The sequence below is a fragment of the Podarcis melisellensis genome (assembly GCF_964234715.1).
Source record: "Podarcis melisellensis genome assembly, chromosome: 1".
NCBI classification, from domain to species: Eukaryota; Metazoa; Chordata; class Lepidosauria; order Squamata; family Lacertidae; genus Podarcis; species Podarcis melisellensis.
In genome coordinates, this window is record NC_138528.1 from 73,570,076 (window position 1) to 73,588,008 (window position 17,933).

At 43.9% G+C, this 17,933-nt stretch overlaps 1 long non-coding RNA gene across 1 annotated transcript in view; it reads right to left on the reverse strand.

Annotated features, from left to right (window-relative positions):
- LOC309366326 overlaps positions 1 to 2,245 on the reverse strand; it is a 33,629-nt gene extending 31,384 nt beyond the window's left edge. The window contains exon 1 of the long non-coding RNA XR_014166639.1: positions 2,183 to 2,245. This is a non-coding gene — a long non-coding RNA (uncharacterized lncRNA). The remainder of the gene's footprint in view (positions 1 to 2,182) is intronic.
- Positions 2,246 to 17,933: the final 15,688 nt, after the last annotated feature.

The window sequence follows — 17,933 nt, forward strand, 5'->3', positions numbered from 1 at the left end:
GTCTTTCCCCTTGTTGCTGCCAGAGAACAGGCATGCGTGTACACACAAACTTCATTTGTGAAATAGCAATTATGAGCTTGCCTTGAAGCAGGAAACCCTACATGTGTAGTGCAGTCCTAAATGTATGTCATTAGGAAGAAAGCGCTACTGAATTCAACAGGGTTCACTCCCATAGCATAAGATTGCTGGGCCAGTGTTGTATCCATTCCATGCACTTGCATGTGGAATTTGGTATTTGGAGAATAGAAACTGGCCCCTTGGGTCTTCCAACTTCAGGACTTATCCCCAGTTTAAAGCAAACATTTGTAGGACCTTGTGGCTGTGAAGAGACACTTGAGAAAATGCTGCATCGTTTGTAGATAGGGTTGCATCCTCCTACACAAAGTCGAGCGGGCATAAGCCCATGAGGATAAAGGGCTCAGGGGACGGAAGGTGGGCTTGGGTGTTCATTGACCAACATGGGACAGATTTTTATCTTGATGATGATTATTTATTAAATTTATGTACACTTCATCCAAAGATCTTAGGGTGGTTCACAAGATAACAACTATTGAAATTATTTATTGATCTTGTTGGTCATTTGTCACACACACACACGTGTCTCTCAACTGACTAGGAATTTTAAAAACCCTGAACATGATCCTTCCATTCACTCCCCACATCATTTGTGGAAAGGGTGATCAATAGTTTCTACTTGTGATGTCTGTATCACATCATGGCTACTCTTCAACTTCAAAAGAAGACAGGAATATGGATGAGGCAATGCTCAGGAAACCATCACCTCCCATTCCAGGACCCTCTGGGCTAGGGTATGTGGCCTTTCTGGACTCCTTGGAATCAGAAGTTGCATTTCCAAAACAGTCCCCACCAGACCCACGTTGTAGGAGTGAAATGCTTTTTACAAACAGAGGCAGTTCTTCATAAGGAGTGAAGCTAACAGCAAACGCAGACCAGTCAGCCTTCAGTAGGCCTCATCACTCTGCTGAATCAACAGCTCTGCTTTTGGGAGAATTCTCCAGCCAGCACCTTCTTCAGTGTGCTATCCAAGGTCCTGATACCCACCGCCTTGCTCTCTCTGATGCGATTCTGCTCCACCTGAAGTGCTGTTGCTACATTCTGCTTCTTCCGAGCTTTGAGCCTAGATAGGGCAAACTTCATCTAGCAGACAAACTCTGATTGCACCTTACTGAGGTAGCAGCAGAATCCCTCTTTAGCCAGTATATGCAGTATGAAACACCATCCCTCAAATCACAGCACATGATACACCGTATCAACCTAAAGGCAGTGGCTTTCACACACAAACAAAGTATCGTGCTTACAATCTGGTGTGACGCAAATAACACTTCATTCACAAAATATTCCAACCAAGCCATATGTTTAAAATGTGAATGAAATGTTAAAGTTATCTTACCAAGTTTGTGATTTGTCATGTCTGGGAACAGTTTCAGATGATACCATAAAGAAGTGTAAAAGACTCTTCTGCCTCTGGCGGGAATATAGGTCACAGATACAGTCTGTGCAAGCAGGATTTATGATTCAGATTCTAGCTTCTCTTTTTCTCTTCCTACTCTTTCCCTATCTACCAACGAAGCAAAGATACTCAGAATGGATCCTTGCTATTGATGAGTAGCGACGAACCCTGAGAGTGGAAAGTGGTGGTTTTAAACACTGGCAGAAGTTTGAGTAAAGTAGGGAGGGAAGAATACAGAGAAAGGGAAAGTCATTTTAAACAACTGGAGAGGTTGGAATAAAACAAAGATGATGGGACACTGAGAGGAGGGAAGTGATGTTGGTGGTAGTGTTTTAAAAAAACAAAACAAACCCAGCAGAGGGTTGAGTAGAGCAAGCATAGGGTGACACTGAGGGAGGAAAGTGGCAGTTTTAAACAATGTTTGAGGTACAGTAAGTAAGTAAGTAAGTAAGTAAGTAATTTCAGCTTCTTTGTTGTTCCCATTTCTGCTATTTCTCCTTCTTAAAATGGCTTTATTTTCTTTAAAAGCATGCTCTCAGTGTCCCTCCACTCATCACTTTACTTAAGCTTCTGCTGTTGTTTGAAACACTCCCCTTTTCCCTTTCAGTGTCACTCCCTTCTCGTTGTACTCAAACCTCTCCCTCTTCCAGACCTCAGCTGCCTCATGTGACAGAGATAAAGGATGCAGAGGCCTCAAATATTCCACAGTACCTTCACACAACGTATTCCACTGCTGGTATCATGTGCTGTCGTCAACATGAAGGTCCAGATTCTATGTAGTAAATTAGAACAGATAATTTATTAACAAGCAAACATATGTAAAACATCCAGTGTTGTAGCTACTCAATTGATACGTAGCATGCAGCTACATAGCAAGTTTCTGCTTATTTAATTCCAGCCACAGTTGGAAAAGGGATCCTCATTGGACTGCAGTGTGCTTATCACATTGCTCTCCAGCACAATCAGAACGAACCCTCCTCAAGCAGCTAGGAGGCTTAGTGAACAAATTCCCATTGGTGCCACTACTGCCTGGTAGCCTGCAGTGCTCTACTGACAATGATCATGATACTTCAGATCTTTCCTTTGTGTTCTGCAAGCTTGGAAAGCTCTTGTGAACATCCCCCCAAAAAAACTGCTGGCCTTTTTCATTCCAGAGACTCATGCCTGTGGCTTATTGGTGCATAAAACTGTGTATTGTGTGCATAGTCCTCTTCTCCACCTCCTCTCCAATCCCACAGCTCCTGAAGAGCTGAATTGAGTCATGGATGATTTTACCTACTGGAAAACAAACCAGGCACATCCCAAGAGAGCCATGCTGAAAGCACACGGACAGCATGCCATTTGTATGATGTTAGAGAAGCGTTTGGGTGGGTGTGAAAGGACTCAAAGACTCCTGGATGCTACAGTGTGGATTTTTTAAAAAATAAAAAAGAGACAAGAGTGGTGTTTCCCGAATGCTGTGCTGTAACATCCTGGCACCTAACCTGGCAGACACTCACAACACACTGGAGTGTCGCAGCAAACAATGTCTTTTCCCCTTGAGTCCAGAACATCTCATGAGACAAGGTTGAGAAGAGGACAGGAGTGAGTTCATGAGACGGGACTCATGAGTCCATTATCCCCCCCCCCCCAGGCCAAGGCTGATCTTTTTAGTGTGCTGCCTGGTCTTGTCATTGATCCAACTCACCTCCAGTGTGTACCAAGAAGATCATGGCTCACTACCTCTTGGCTCAAGCCAAGGGTTTTCTGGGAAGCTGGTGAGCTGCAAACACAGAAGTCTGAGGATGCATTCACAGGGCTGGCTGCCACTCCAGAGAAACTCAATGTATGTTGAGATCATGTCCACTGAACAGGCATAGAGGAGTCCCACACCCACTGGCTTCTGCCCCTCTTATACACAATGTTTGGGAGTCTATCCTATCCCCTGCCCCTCTCCTAGCAGTTAAGGGCCTAGTCACACTATTCTTTTGACAGGGCAAAGCAACATTAGCCCTCTGCACATCTTGCAGTCATGTACAGAGCATGCATAGAGCAAGGATAGAAGCTTCCCTCCTTTTGTCAGTTCAGCATCTGGTAAAAGAGCATATATGGATATAAAAGGCATCTGCATGAGCTCTTCACAGGTTGAGAACCCTGCAAAAACAGGGCTCCCTGTCACATCTCCACAGCTTGTGTGTACAGTTTCTAGGTGTAAAGATGCTTTCATGAGATATGTGCTCAATCTGAATAAGGAAGGGAGAGCAGAGTGAACTCTCCTCTCTCCCTCCCCCATCCCATTCAATAGATGTACAGTGTACACAACTGTAGTATGTAAACAGGGTTAATGTTGCTTCACCATATATATAGAAGTATAAACAGGTTATACTCCAAACTACCAAAAGAAGAACAGGGGACAGATTAGACTCCAAGATGTTAAGCAGTATGGGTGGCTGGCTAAGATTTTGGATGGACATGTTACAAAAATATGGAACCTGTGATATGTAGTTTGCTTTATGACAGAATATATACCCACTGGACCACCAAAACCCACCCATCCAACATTTGACTCAACTTCTGCCTGCAGTAGCAAGCACGGTTTTAGTTTTGCCCCATATCTGGCTGGAGAAGAGGCTGAATGAAAGTGCCGGGGGGGGGATGGAATGGGAGTTCCAATCATCATCCCTGCTCACTGCTTCTGGGCTTTTAAAGGGGACTGGCAAGCTCTCTTGTTTAATACCAGTTACCATAGCAGCAAGTGATGGAAGGTTGTAGCTGGTGCTGATGTCACAGTCAGTTATTATCCTGGAATATTCAGGGGTTGTGGGGAGAGACTCTGCATATTGTCAAAGCCGGATAATGACAGCAAATATAATTAAACAATAACAATTTCAAAAAAACAACAACAATCAGAGCTTCCAGACTGCAATCAACCCTCAGATTGATGCTTGCTAAATGGAAAATAGGGTGTCATTTGTACTAAAACATGTCAGTGGTTTTGTACAGATTTGAGCTTCCTTAGATTATATTCAACCATAGGTAAATTATACATTATTTTGGAGGCTTTTGATCTATGTAATAAGCCTTTGTGTATAAAATAAAGGGAAGCCAGGAGACAAATAAATCAGCATCAGACCCCATTCTCTTACATCTCTGATTTGGTATGTGTGAGTTTTCCCAATGGAATCACTGTCAAGTATTTAATTGTTGGAAGGACTTCCTGTCCCTGTTTGTTTTACAACTGATCTGCTCTCATTGGACTATAACAAAAGCTCCTTCTGCATTTAGGTAGGACATTGCTGAGCAAAAAAGGCTGGAGACTGAATTTAGGACCCTGTCTCACTTTGCAGCTGAATTTTTTTCTTGCCTAAATCTTTCCCTTAGAATGACTGGACAAAGGGGCAGTCCCACCATGTGTGTTAATATGTTCCTAGTTGCTCACACTTTCCCTAGAAAAAAATTGGCCTATTTCCCCACTGATTGTATGGTCCCTGACCGGTATAAGATAGCAGTAGCTAATTTATTTATTTTTATCATGTTATCCCATTCCATTAGGAATTACAAAAAACCCCAAAACCCTTCCATGATCCTTGTAAGTCCATGTGTCTTCCATTCTTTCATCAACTGGGGTTCCTTTTCTATTTTCAAAAAAGCCTGTTCGGATGGTCCTGAGCAATATGCCTTTGAGGGCCAACTGGGAGAAACTTACGACATCTTTGGACCATGTTAAGGGATGTGCAATTTGCTGTAACATGTAATCTTGAGATAAGAAATGACGCAGTTAGAGGCACTATAGTAAAACAGCAGCATATGGGGTTGATTTTCTTCAATAAGTTTCCATATGAATAAAGAGAATATGGCTCCCTTCCAGGAGATCAATCATTCTATAGGTCTTAACTGTTCAATTTCTAGGGTGCATATGATTCACGAACCGAGGGGATGGAAATCTAATGAGGTCAGTGGTGATGTTCCAGGCCTGATCCTCTTTTTCTAGTCATCCTAAGTTGTATATGTAGTTTTAAAATATTGCTTATGGAAGTCCATTTCACAACACCAGATATAGTCATTTTTCTTTATTCCTCCCTTTGCTTCCTCTATATCATATTCACAGAGCACCTAAGGAATAAAACTGGATGCATCAAGCAGCACAGGCTCTATTGACAAAAAGAAAGCTGCATGGCTGTCACTGAAGAGTGGCTCCTGGGGGGCTTGCTTTAGATTGCTCTGGGGCTTGAGCCAGCCTGCCTGGAGAGAGCTGTTCTTTTCTTTCAGCCGTTTTCCAATGCATGTTTCTGTTTGTAAGTTTAAAAGTCCCCAGGATTTGCTGCCTTTGAAGCACAGTCAAGCTGGCAGATGGAATCAGTCAGTACCTTCCACTCCAAAATCCTGGGAAGATGAAGCAAGATGAATGGTGGAAGAAGGGCTTGGGTTGTATGTGTTTCACGGTGGAGAGATTGTCAGGAAAAACCTCTCTTGATCTCTTTGCCCCACTTATTCCAAAGGGGTACTGCCTAGGTATCAAGAAGAGGAAATATATGACTAGGATTTCCATGGAAGGAAAGGAGCCAGGGAATTAATTGGTTTGTAGAATCAGGCACACAGATACCCAGCCATATGGTAATCCAAAGTCAAAGTCAAGAATGAAGGTGACAGCAATGGTGGTTGGACTAAGATGAGCCTTTGAGACCCTTCCGTCTCTTCAATGATTCTACAAAATTTGCAAAGGTAGTGATAGTGAGGGAGCATGATGGTGTCCTTTCCCCTTCCATAAGCTGAACCACAGCAAGCCTGTTGCATAATCAGGCTACAGACCCGCTTATATTTCCAGAGTGGCAGAGTAACAGATTTTCCACTGCATGCTTAGGTGTAGAAGTGGTGGTTGTGAATTGTGTTAGCACTAATATTCAGAAGCAATGGGAAGTAGTTGCTCCAGAGCAAGTAATCTTTGCTACATGTAACAGCCTTTAAAACATAAACATCAAAGGTATAGACACTTCTATGTTACATGCTTAATGTGGCTGAACATTATGTCTGTTTACATGAAACTTAATAAAATATACAGGAAAATGAAATACAAATGCACAGTAACTGTTGGCATTAGGAAAAACTACACATTCCATGCTGGTGCACAACTCTGATGTGAGGAATACACATATGCAACAAATATTCCTGATGTGGACCTGAACTTTCCAGAAAAAAATGAATTCCCTAGTTCCACATCAGCAGGACTTAAACTAGATCTCTTCAATGAGATCTTCCAGCTTCAATGCCATTTTTCAGAATTTAGGACTACCTGCTGCAAAGAGTCATACCAGATCTACAAAGCACCATGCTTACTTGCAGATGACACCAAACTAGGAGGGGCAGCTAATGCCACAGAAGACAGAACTGGGATTCAATATGGCCTTAACAGATTGGAGAACTGGGCCCAAAGGAACAAAATTAATTCCAGCAGGGACAAATGTCAGGTTCTACACTTAGGCAGGAACAACCAGCTGCACAAATATAAGATGGAGGACACCTGGCTTGCCAGTAGTACAAATGAAAAGGATCTAAGTGTCTTTGTAGACCACAAGATTAACATGAGTCACCAGTGTGATTGAACAGGAAAAGGAAAAGAAAAGCTAATGCTAGTCTAGGCTGCATCAACAGATGTATAGCGTCCCAGTCAAAGGAAGTCATAGTACCATTCTATCCTGCCGCAGTCAGACTACACCTGGAGTCCTGTGTCCAGTTCTGGGCACCACAATTTAGGAAAGATATTGACAAGCTGGAACAAGTGCAGAGGAGAGTGACCAAGATGATCAAGGGTCTGGAAACCAGGCCTGATGAGAAGCAGTTGAGGGAGTTGGGTATGTTTAGCCTGGTAAAGAAGAGACTGAGAAGAGATATGATAGACATCTTCAAATATCTAAAGGGACATTACATGGAAGATGGAGCAACCTTGTTTTATCCAGCTCTGGATGGTAGGACCCAAACCAAGGGCTTCAAGTTACAAGGAAGGAGATTCCAGCTAAATCTCAGGAAAAACTTTCTGGTGGTAAGAGCTGTTTGACAGTAAAGCAAACTCCCTCACAAGGTGGCGGACTCTCCTTCACTTGAGGCTGTTAAGCTAAGATTGGGTCTGTTGTGGATACTTTAGCTGAGATTCCTGCATTGAAGGGGATTGGACTAGATGACCCTCAGGGTCCCTTTCCAACTCTACTATTCTATGAAAATGAAGCAATACAAATATTATCAAGAAGCAGAGCGTAAACTACTTGACAAAATAGCTTCTTCTTCTTTTTTTGCATTCACATCCTTGCAACCATGAATTGCATTCACCCTTGCCTGAAAGCAAAAGCAACTTCAGAGGAACTACAGACCGTTTCTCTTAGCAGATACACAGAATTAGGAAGCCTTCTATACCTGACCTTATCTGGAACTAGATGTGCCTCAGTGCTATCAGCCAAACTGAGGATGAATGATATGCTAAGATGCCAGCCAGTGAGACCACCTACCTTCCAAACTTCTCAGTCATTTATTAGATCTCCACAGGCCAAAGGACATCTTTCTCGTGTCCCATCATCTCCCTATGGCATTTCCATGTAGAGCACCACTGCCCTCCTGTGGTCAAGCAGAGGCTGATGTCTTCTGGGGAACCCAATAAACACCAACTGTTTCTTTATAGGTGATGGTTACATTTGTAAACTGCATTTCCTACAAACACATTGTGTTCAAAGTAGCTCATAGAAAATCCAAGTAGCACACAAAAATGGTAATACTTAACAAATGTAACATTGACAGTTCAGCAATGAATAGTTCATTTAAACCTCTGTCCCACCCATCAGCCCCAGCCAGCATGGCCAGTGGTCAGGGATGATGGGAGTTGTAGTCCAACAACATCAGAAGGACCAGAGGTTCTCCATCCCTGATTTAAATCATGCTGAAAATGGACGGAAGCCTAAAGCACACCAGTAAGTCAATTAACAGCATTTAATATGAATAACACCAACCCATACATGGGCATCAAGCAAGCCAATCAGCAATTCTTGTTAAGAGAACTATCAATAAAATACTTAGCCCAGGCCAAACAATCAGCAAAGGAGGAAAAGGATGCACAGCTGAAGAAACAGGCAGCAGGCAAGCAAGGACAAGCCTACAATATCCTGAGACAAAAATGTGACCCAACCAGCCAAGTAGAAGCCTTGTACTTCAGTGAAACACACTATGCATGTGAGGGACAGAGTTCAAATAGGAGAGTTAGCAACCAGAATGGCCCATCTTAAGTGTGCAATATGCAGAAGAGGAGCCCATAAGGAAAAAAGGTAAGCACAACAATAATTTCCCTAGCTCATCAGCTGGGGAGCCATTTTCACTGTACATATAAACCAGTAACATACCATATTAAACAGTCATGGCTCCCCCCCCCCCCCAAGAATCTTGGGAATGGCAATTTCTTAAAGGTTCTGAGAGCTGCTAGGAGGTCCCTATTCCCCTCACACAGCTGCAATCCTTTGAGTTTCTTGGGAAGAGGGATTGACTCCTAAACAATTTTGAGTGCTGTAGCTCTGTGGGAGGAATTGCAGTCTCTTAAAAACTCTCAGGATGCTTAACAAACTACAGTTCCCAGGATTCTTTGGGGGAAATCATTGGCTTTCTGAAGCAGTACCATCCTGCTTCCAGTGTATAGTGCAGATGGGGCCTAGTTTTTACAGAAGAGCCATTTTAAAGAGCGGAGACCAAGTCTTCTGAAATGGACTGCAAGATAGGAGTGCAATCACCTCCACACACCTCTCTTGCCCCTGGATAGCCACAAAGGCTAGCAAGTGGGTCTGAGGATGCATATTTGGCCCTTAGGTTTCCAGTTGATGGTGCCTATAACACACATAGCACCGTTCCACGTATGCTCTGTGCCTCGTGGGAGCTGTCCAACCGACTTGCCAGTTGGCTGAGTGGGGGCAATGCATCCAGGGCCTGCCTCAGTGCTCTAGAAAGCTGTTCAGGTGCTCCTGAGAAGAATGAAAATAGAGGCCGCAGCAAGTAGGAAGGAGGACCGTGAAGCAAGGAAAACATAATGTTTGTTTACAAGGCCAGAAGAAATGGAGAGTAGCAAATACCAAAGGCTAGCAAAGTTTCCCCCCTCCCCTTCCTTCCTTCAAAAGTCACTAAGACTTGGATCCTCGACTGTGCTAAACGTAAACAAATGAAGAAAGACACAAAGAAGCAGGGGCAACTCCAGGGGTTATAAAAATATCATTTTGTATAATTAGATTGAATCAAAACACATGACTCTCCGTTTGGAAGCAACACTTGTTTTTCTCTCATTTTTTCGTCTTTTTTCATTTACAGGAAAAAAAACCCCAGATAAACAAGAGCCCTAGGATATTGGATGGCTGTTGCCACATTGTTCCAAAAGCAACCAAACAGAGAAAATACACGGCTTTGGGGGTTTGCACCGACTGCTTTCCCTGCTCTTGTTTTCGTCATCTCGTCCTGCCACAAACAGGACAGTTTCATCAGTTCCTGTCTTACCCCCCAAATGTGTGGCACATTCTTGCTGGGTGCATTGCAACATCCCCTCGCTTCTCCAGCAGCTGTGGCGATGTTTTGATGGTGAGTGAGGGGGGGTCCTCTGCTACCCAACCGCTTGCAGTCCAGCCCTATGCATGTTTACAGAGAAGCAAGCTTCACTTATTCCCAAATATGTCTGGTTGGTATTGAAGCCTTAATTCTTTTAAGCATTAAATTACCTTTGAGCTTAGGCTGGTTCTGGTCCATTTAAATGCATGCCCAGGATGGTGCCAGAAAGAGAGAAGGTAAACAACTAACTTGGACCCCAGGCTCTCCAGCATTAAGCACGCTGACCACAATCTAGAGATGCTTTCATGCAGTAGTTGGCTGCCTCAACTGCCAACTGGCCTGAAAACAGGGGGCGGGGAGGGAGAAAATCACCTGGCCTTCTCTTAATGCCTTTAACAGGAGTTTGATATGCACAGATCACAAGCTAAAGGTTTTCATGACATCATCACCTGCTAATTGCTGCTCATCAGATTGGTATTAAGGGACAGCTACACAAGCCATGCTGTGGGTTAAAGCACAGAGCCTAGGACTTGCCAATCAGAAGGTCGGCGATTCAAATCCCAGCAACGGGGTGAGCTCCCGTTGCTCAGTCCCTGCTCCTGCCAACCTAGCAGTTCGAAAGCGTGTCAAAATGCAAGTAGATAAATAGGTACCACTCTGGCGGGAAGGTAAACGGCATTTCCGTGCGCTGCTCTGGTTCGCCAGAAGCGGCTTAGTCATGCTGGCCACATGACCCAGAAGCTGTACGCCAGCTCCCTCGGCCAATAAAGCGAGATGAGCGCCGCAACCCCAGAGTCGTTCGCAACTGGACCTAATGGTCAGGGGTCCCTTTACCTTTACACAAGCCACTTCGAAAACCACCGACAACCCTCCTGGCTGCATATCTACAACTTTGTGTAAGAATCTTCCCACCCACTTTCTGGTGGAAAAGTTCATATTTTCCCTGACTCTCCTGCCTGCCTGATCTCACAAGGCAGAGAGCAGGACCTCCAAGGTCAATGGATGGGTTCATACGAGAGCAGGCAGATGCTTATTCATGTTTCTACAAATTTAACCAAGCCTGGACAGATGGGTCAAATCTTGCTAATTAGATGCCTTCAAATTCCTCAACTTGCACAACATTCCCAGAGCTGGATAAATAAACCTACAGTTGCACCATTCTACATCAGAAGTATCATTTCCCAAATAAGTTCAGTGTAGTTTTTATACTGTATTTTATGCTGGTTTTATAATTAAGTGTTTTAAATTTGTTGTTAGCCGCCCTGAGCCCGGTTCTTGAACTGGGAAGGGTGGGGTATAAATAAAATATTATTATTATTATTATTATTATTATTATTATTATTATTATTATTATTATTATAAAACCCAATATGGGTACATTTGCCAATGGCTGGAGCTGCCCAAACATTAACTTGAGTGCTGGGTGAAGCCTCCTTTCCCTGTACTACCATACCATACCATACCATACCATACCATACCATACCATACCATAAAAGACTACATCATCTCCAGACTCCAGTATAGGGTGGGAGTGGAATCAGGAGAACTGTGAGGCCCCTTGAGGCCCCTTCAGAAGCCAGGGCACTCCACTGAGTAGGATCAGGGTTTAAACACTGTTAACCACAGCAGTATTTTATTTCTATAGACCAGTGGTGGGTCACCACAGATCTGGGACTCTCTGGACTTCTCTATTTGGCTCTCAGGACTCTCCCTAACCTATTCTCCCTCCTCAGGCCACATCCATCAGCGACTTGCTCCCCACCATGAGAAATGGTAGGCAGTGGTGCAGACCTTGGATGTAATAAATGCACAACTGACATTTTGCTCCTCCTCACAACCATCTCATGCTTTACAACCACTTCTACCTTCTTGATATGCTAGAGAAACAAAACCAAAAATCCACTAATCCTAGGATGCAGCTCAGGAGTAGAGCATTTGCTCTGCCTGCATTTTAAAACTATTTAAAGTTTTGAAACTTGGGAAGAATTTGTAGAAAAGGATAGTACAGTAAGGCTGGCATTCAATGAAGCCATTTTACGCAAAGTAAACCTATAGAAAGTAACTGACCCAACTCAACCATGTTCATTAACTGGCTAGTTCATTAACTGGAAAAGGTGCCAGCTCTGGTGCATTCCAGCATGCCCATGCCAACCTAGCTGCTGATTGGTGCTAGATCTGGTGCCATCCACTGCTGCTCTCTGGGGAGCCCCTGGGCTTTGGCCCCAGGTCCAGCATTAGCTGCACCACTGACTGTAGCCATCCCTGGCCCCACGTGCGCTCATAAACATGTGGTACCCCCATAAGTGTGGCAGTGCACCATGCCACACAGCCAGGAGCAATCCCAACTGTCAAAGCAGCACTGCTGTTCCAGGAATCGCTGCAGCAACATCCATGCCAATATCCCACAAGAGCAGCCTTCCAAGGAAAACTCGGGAGCACGGCTTGCTTCTGGAGGGAGGGGGAATGACCCTGTGAATCAACTCTTAGTGAGTGTGTTATTGACGAACTTTCAAGACTCCCTACTATAGAAGTATAGTGTTTGCACTGGAACACATTATTAATAGATACGTTATATTTCAGCTGCCCTCTAGGGACAGAATCGGGGAAGGCCAATTGTTGGAGAGACATTGGCTGAAAATATTTTTCACCCGTTTGCATGTGTGCCAGTCCAAGGAAAACATGAAATAAAAAGTCAGGGATCTGAGTGGAAAATGTTACCATACTCAAAGCGGTTGTTCCAATAATGCTATTTCTACCCACAGGTATTTCTAACAAGGTGACTGAAAGAAAGAAAGAAAGTGAGAGTGTCTAACAGAGAGAGAGCTCAGTGTTTAAATGTTACTCCCTTCTCCCCCTTACCTACAGACAAATACAGGCATAGATGTCCTCCATGCAGGGAGTGTCCGAAACTCAAGAAAGACGTAGATGAAGAAGTTGGGTAAAATGGCTCATTAAATATTCCTAGTGAGTTTCCAAGTCAAGCTAAGAGTTTGGATAGACTCAGTAAGCAGCCGAGAAACAGTGGTGTCTATGTGTTGTTGAGGTCATTTGCCCAACTGCTACCACATGTTTATGGGATGATACCTTTCCCTCAAAGACACAGGATGGATTCAAGCAGGACCTTAGCAGTGCGGTTGATCCTCAAGCTCAGTTCTGCATGGTCATTTCTCCTTACAGCTGTGGAACATCTGGATCAGTTTCCCTTGCGGGCCAGATGGATCACAAGCCCATGCAGAACCTGCCTAAAGGTCAGAGGTACATTGGAACCACAGGTGCAGAAGGGAAGCTGAGTCGGATGTTTGTTTGTTTGCTTGTTTATTCAATATGTTTATAACCCACCTTCCTGTCATTTTTTTAAGGCCTCCCATGAGGCCTTAAACCACCTGGAATGTGAGGATGCTTGAGAAATCTCTGTAAATTCCAAAATAAAATGCTCTGAGCCACTCTTCTCAGATACAGACTAGAACTTACTTATGCACACAATTTTGTCCTTCTTTGAATGATGCAGTGCATTTCTCAGCAGTTTGAGGTTCATATGGGAGAGAAATTCGTTGTATCTAATTCGCATTCCCTGAAGCAGTAAGTGAACTGAAACAACCGTCCTCACAAAAATGCAGATTCATTTTTATGCAAACTTTTTTTAAAAAAAAAGTGATGCAGAAATGAAGCAAACTAAACTTCAAATAGGAAAAAGGAGAAGCAGAAGTGGATAGACTAGTCAAATGTATCAAATACACATTTGGATATTGGCTTCTATATTGGACATGCCTATTTTAGGAAGACATTTGCACAACCAAAGGGTAATTGCACTTCCCTCATCTGAATTCTGAGATGACAAAAAGTGTGTCCAAAGCTGTACAATGGTGCATATACTACTGCTTGGGTTCTGCTTGTGGGTTTCTGGTTGGCCACTGTGAGAACAGGATGCAGGGCTAGACGGGCCATTGGCAGTCTTCTTATATTCTCATGTTAAGAAATGTTGTAACATTGATGTTCCAGTGGCAAACACGTGAGCCGTTCTGAGTCATGCCAAATCCATCTGCCTCTCCTCCTGCCTGCTGCTTCCAGAGGCTGAGAGATGAAAATCTTCTGGTTTTCAAATGTGGCAGAGGGGAGCAGAAATTCTTTGAAACTGCAGAGCCATTGAGGCTGAAACGGGTCCACCTCAGCTAAAGGAGGCAAGCTCTGCCTGAGGTTAGTTGTGCTGAGGATACAGAAGACAAGGGGCAGCGTGCCAAATCCTACTGCAAAATGTAGTGATCACACACTCACATCTGGCCTTCATTAATTTTGAGGAGTCTGCTGTGGGCAGAAGAATGAGCAAAGGGGGAAGGGTGCTAAACTCCCCACTGGGTGCTTTGGCCTGGAAGCTCCTGAAGCAGATTTTCGTAAGAACTTGTTGAACACATGATGCACACATGGGCCTCAGCTGAAGCTTCCTGACATAGATCAAAGTCTAGGACGAAAACCAAATCAATATTCATATCTATATTTCATAAGGGCATTTACATGGTTATTGGTTCAATGGAAAGTCTGAGGAGATGGTTATTATTACTTCTGAAACTAGGGAGTGAATTTGTGGAGTTCATTTACGGTTCATTATTAGTTTTAATAAGTACATTGCCTATGGGCTATATCATGCATACAGATACAGGTGTCCAGAGAATGAAATGTGCATCTACTTTACATCAACTATGCTGCTGCTACTACTACTACTACTAATGATGATGATAATTTAATTCAAATTCTTCATCTGAGGATTACAGGGTGGTTTACAATATAAAAACACAAACATACATAACATAGTTACAAACAAAAACCACACACATAGTTTAAAAGGCCATAAATGGTTTAATTAACCAAAGACTTTGGAGAAGAAGAGCATTTTCACCTGGTGTCTAAAAATATGTAACAAAGGGGCCAGGTGAGCCTCCTTGGGGAGAGCCTTCCACAAATGGGGGGCCACCACAGAAAAGGCCCATTCTCATGTTGACACCCTCTAGACCTCTCATGGAAGAGGCATATGAAGAAGGGTCTTAGATGATGATCACAGAGTCCTGGTCGGTTCATATGGGGAGAGGCATTCCTTGAGGTACTGTGGTTCTGAGCCATTTAAGGCTTAAGGCTTTAGAGGTCAAAAACAGCACTTTGAATTGAGCTGGGAAACTAACTGGCAGCCAGTACGGTCAGGTGTCATATGCTCAAACCATCTTGCCCCAAGAAGCAAGCTGGTTGCTGAATTCTGTGCCAGTTGAAGTTTCAGGAGATTCCGACTAAACAGTAGGAAGAACCCCCTGACAAAAGAGCTGTTCCAGAGTGGAACAAACTACCTTGGGAGGTGGTGGACTCTGCTTTCCTGGAGGTTTTTAAGCAAAGCTTGGGTGGCCATCTGTCATGGAAGCTTTGCTTAAGATTCCTGCATTGCAGGGGGTTGGATGAGATGGTCCAACTTTACAAATTCTATGATCCTATGTGAACTGAAGAAAGAATTCTGACTAGCTTCTGCAAGCAGTGGTGGGTATCAATTCAAGATGCTGATTGTACAACCCATAACACTCTCAACTTGCTCCTCAAGTGCCTCTTGCATCTGCCTAACAGGAGCTGAAACTGTGAGAAACACCCATGGGAGCAGTCCAGGTGAAGAAGTCGTTTGAGCAACTCCTTTCCATGCCTGGTGAGGGCTATTTTCTCCAAGGCCTGTCATAGTCCAGAGATTCAAAAGCAAGAGGAGCAGCTGAAAACACTTGAGGCCCAGAGGAAGGACCTTTGTCACTCTCTATTCTGGGCATCAAAGGCTCGAGTTCTAATGTTTATAAGGTTTGGTCTATTTCATATAGTCTGTTGGCTTTCGTGCTTTTTATATATTGCTACTACTCATCCTGAGCCTTTGGAGTGAGTCAGGCAACAAGTTTAATACATACATAAAGAAAACCAGCAAAGGAAACTGCGCTGCAGCAGCAGTGCCTGCTCAATTGCAGGGTGTTTCTCTACCCACCCAACACAACTCCTCATCCCTTTGGCCTTTGAGAAAGTAACAGAAGGCTTTAAATGTCAAAGAAAATCCCAAATGCCAACACCACATGTGCTAAAGGGCGGTTATTCTTGGTAATGCTACCACTGACCACATTTCCAGCATTTATTAGCTGGTTAAGAGAAAGTGAGTTTTACAGGAAGAGGTCATAAGAACACAAGGCAATAATTCAATTGTCCTCAAGAACCATCTAGAAACAGCAGCCATTCTCTCTTCCCTAACCCCCACCCCAAGTTGTTTCTCTGCCCTTCTCCCAGCTACTGAGCACTTATAATATTATCGGGATATTTTTCTTTTCTTTTGAAAGCTTGAATTGGCATGAGAACTCCCCAAGGGCAGGGTGCATGTACTCCCTGGCTGAATTCTCCACTGTTTGAGGGTTTTGAGATGGTGGAAATACAGACCCAGTTCTGTGGATTATTTTAAGATAGGGCATAAATGAACCTCCTTTTTCCTGTCTTGGAAAAACAAAAAAAGAGAGAGAAAGAATATTATTTCAAACAGATTAATTTCTAAAGAGTGGCTGAGTTCTTTCTAAATGGGCCCGTTCAATGACTGAAATGGAAGACGCAAAAGGAACCCTCTGGCTGCGCTTGAAAGGTATAGCCCTTGAAAAGCAGGCCTGCTGGCAGGCAACCCACCAATTAAATCAAACTGAGGCAATGAAGCTGGACAAATGCAGGTGTGTTAAGGAAGAAGGAACAGCCTGCCCTTTCCAGGCAGAATGAAGCTCTATTCAAGAAGTTGCTTGAAAGAGAGTAATAGTGGGGAAGGACGTATGCACTGCCCCAGTGTGCTCAGGTGTGCTAGCGCCACTTTGGGCCTTCTCATGTTCAGAAGATAGATCTGAAGATGCATTCTTGGGCATTCTTAGCGGCTTAGAATGCAGGAAGGTTGTACATAGCAGAGACGAAGCGGGGATGTCTTTCACTGTTGCACATGGCATGTCTGGTTTCCATGCACCTGCAACCCAGTCTCCTATTCATGAAACTGTGATCTACACAGGTGCAATAGCTGTCTCAAATGCACACACCTTAATTATGAAGTGAAAGTGGCTTACATGTTCAAATCAGGTGGAAGTGGTTTGAGCGAAGGTGTGCCATGCACCAGTATTTTTCAAGGCACCACAGGACACCTGTGGCTTGTGGCTTACATCATGTGCACACATCTTTAAACACCAGTGAGGGGAACACACTGGAGCCAAAGTAAATTGTAATGTGTACACAGCCTAAGAACGTTCAGCTGAATGGATTCAGAATCATCCTTGTGATCCAGAGCACAGCTTTATCAAGCAAATTTGTTTTTGGTGAATTTTTATGAATGGTATTTACAGGACAGGGGCATTGACACATGACTGCCTAGTCACCCAGTGTGCATGGGGGTAGCGGGCTGCATCACCCAGGGCTATTCCTCTGGCAAGACATTTACCAACCATGCCCCCATGATAATGGGCCCTACCTGCATGCAGATGCGTGTGCTGAGGGTTTTTCCCACTGGGCTCTGGACCCCAGTGTTTGCCTCTTCATACCTTTCCCAGCATATATTTCTGCCCTGGGAAATGATATCATTATTCCTAAGGCTCCACCCACTCCTGGACAATTCATGGACACAGCAGATGAGGTAGCAAAATTCCTCGACTATCCAGTAGATTTGGGTTACAAGTGGGGGAATCACATGCTTGAATGCCTCCCCGTGAAAAACAAATCTCCTTCATATACAAAATCAGCATATCTGGGGAGAAAGCTAGGCTATTATACCTTTTGCACACAGAAAGCTAGGTATCAGGGGAAAGAAGTGTACCAGTGAGGGCATATTCAGTCATGGTGTCTCTCACCTGCTATTTGGCCTCAAAACTGTCTGACCCCATTGACTGTTGTTTGTGTGAAATAGGCT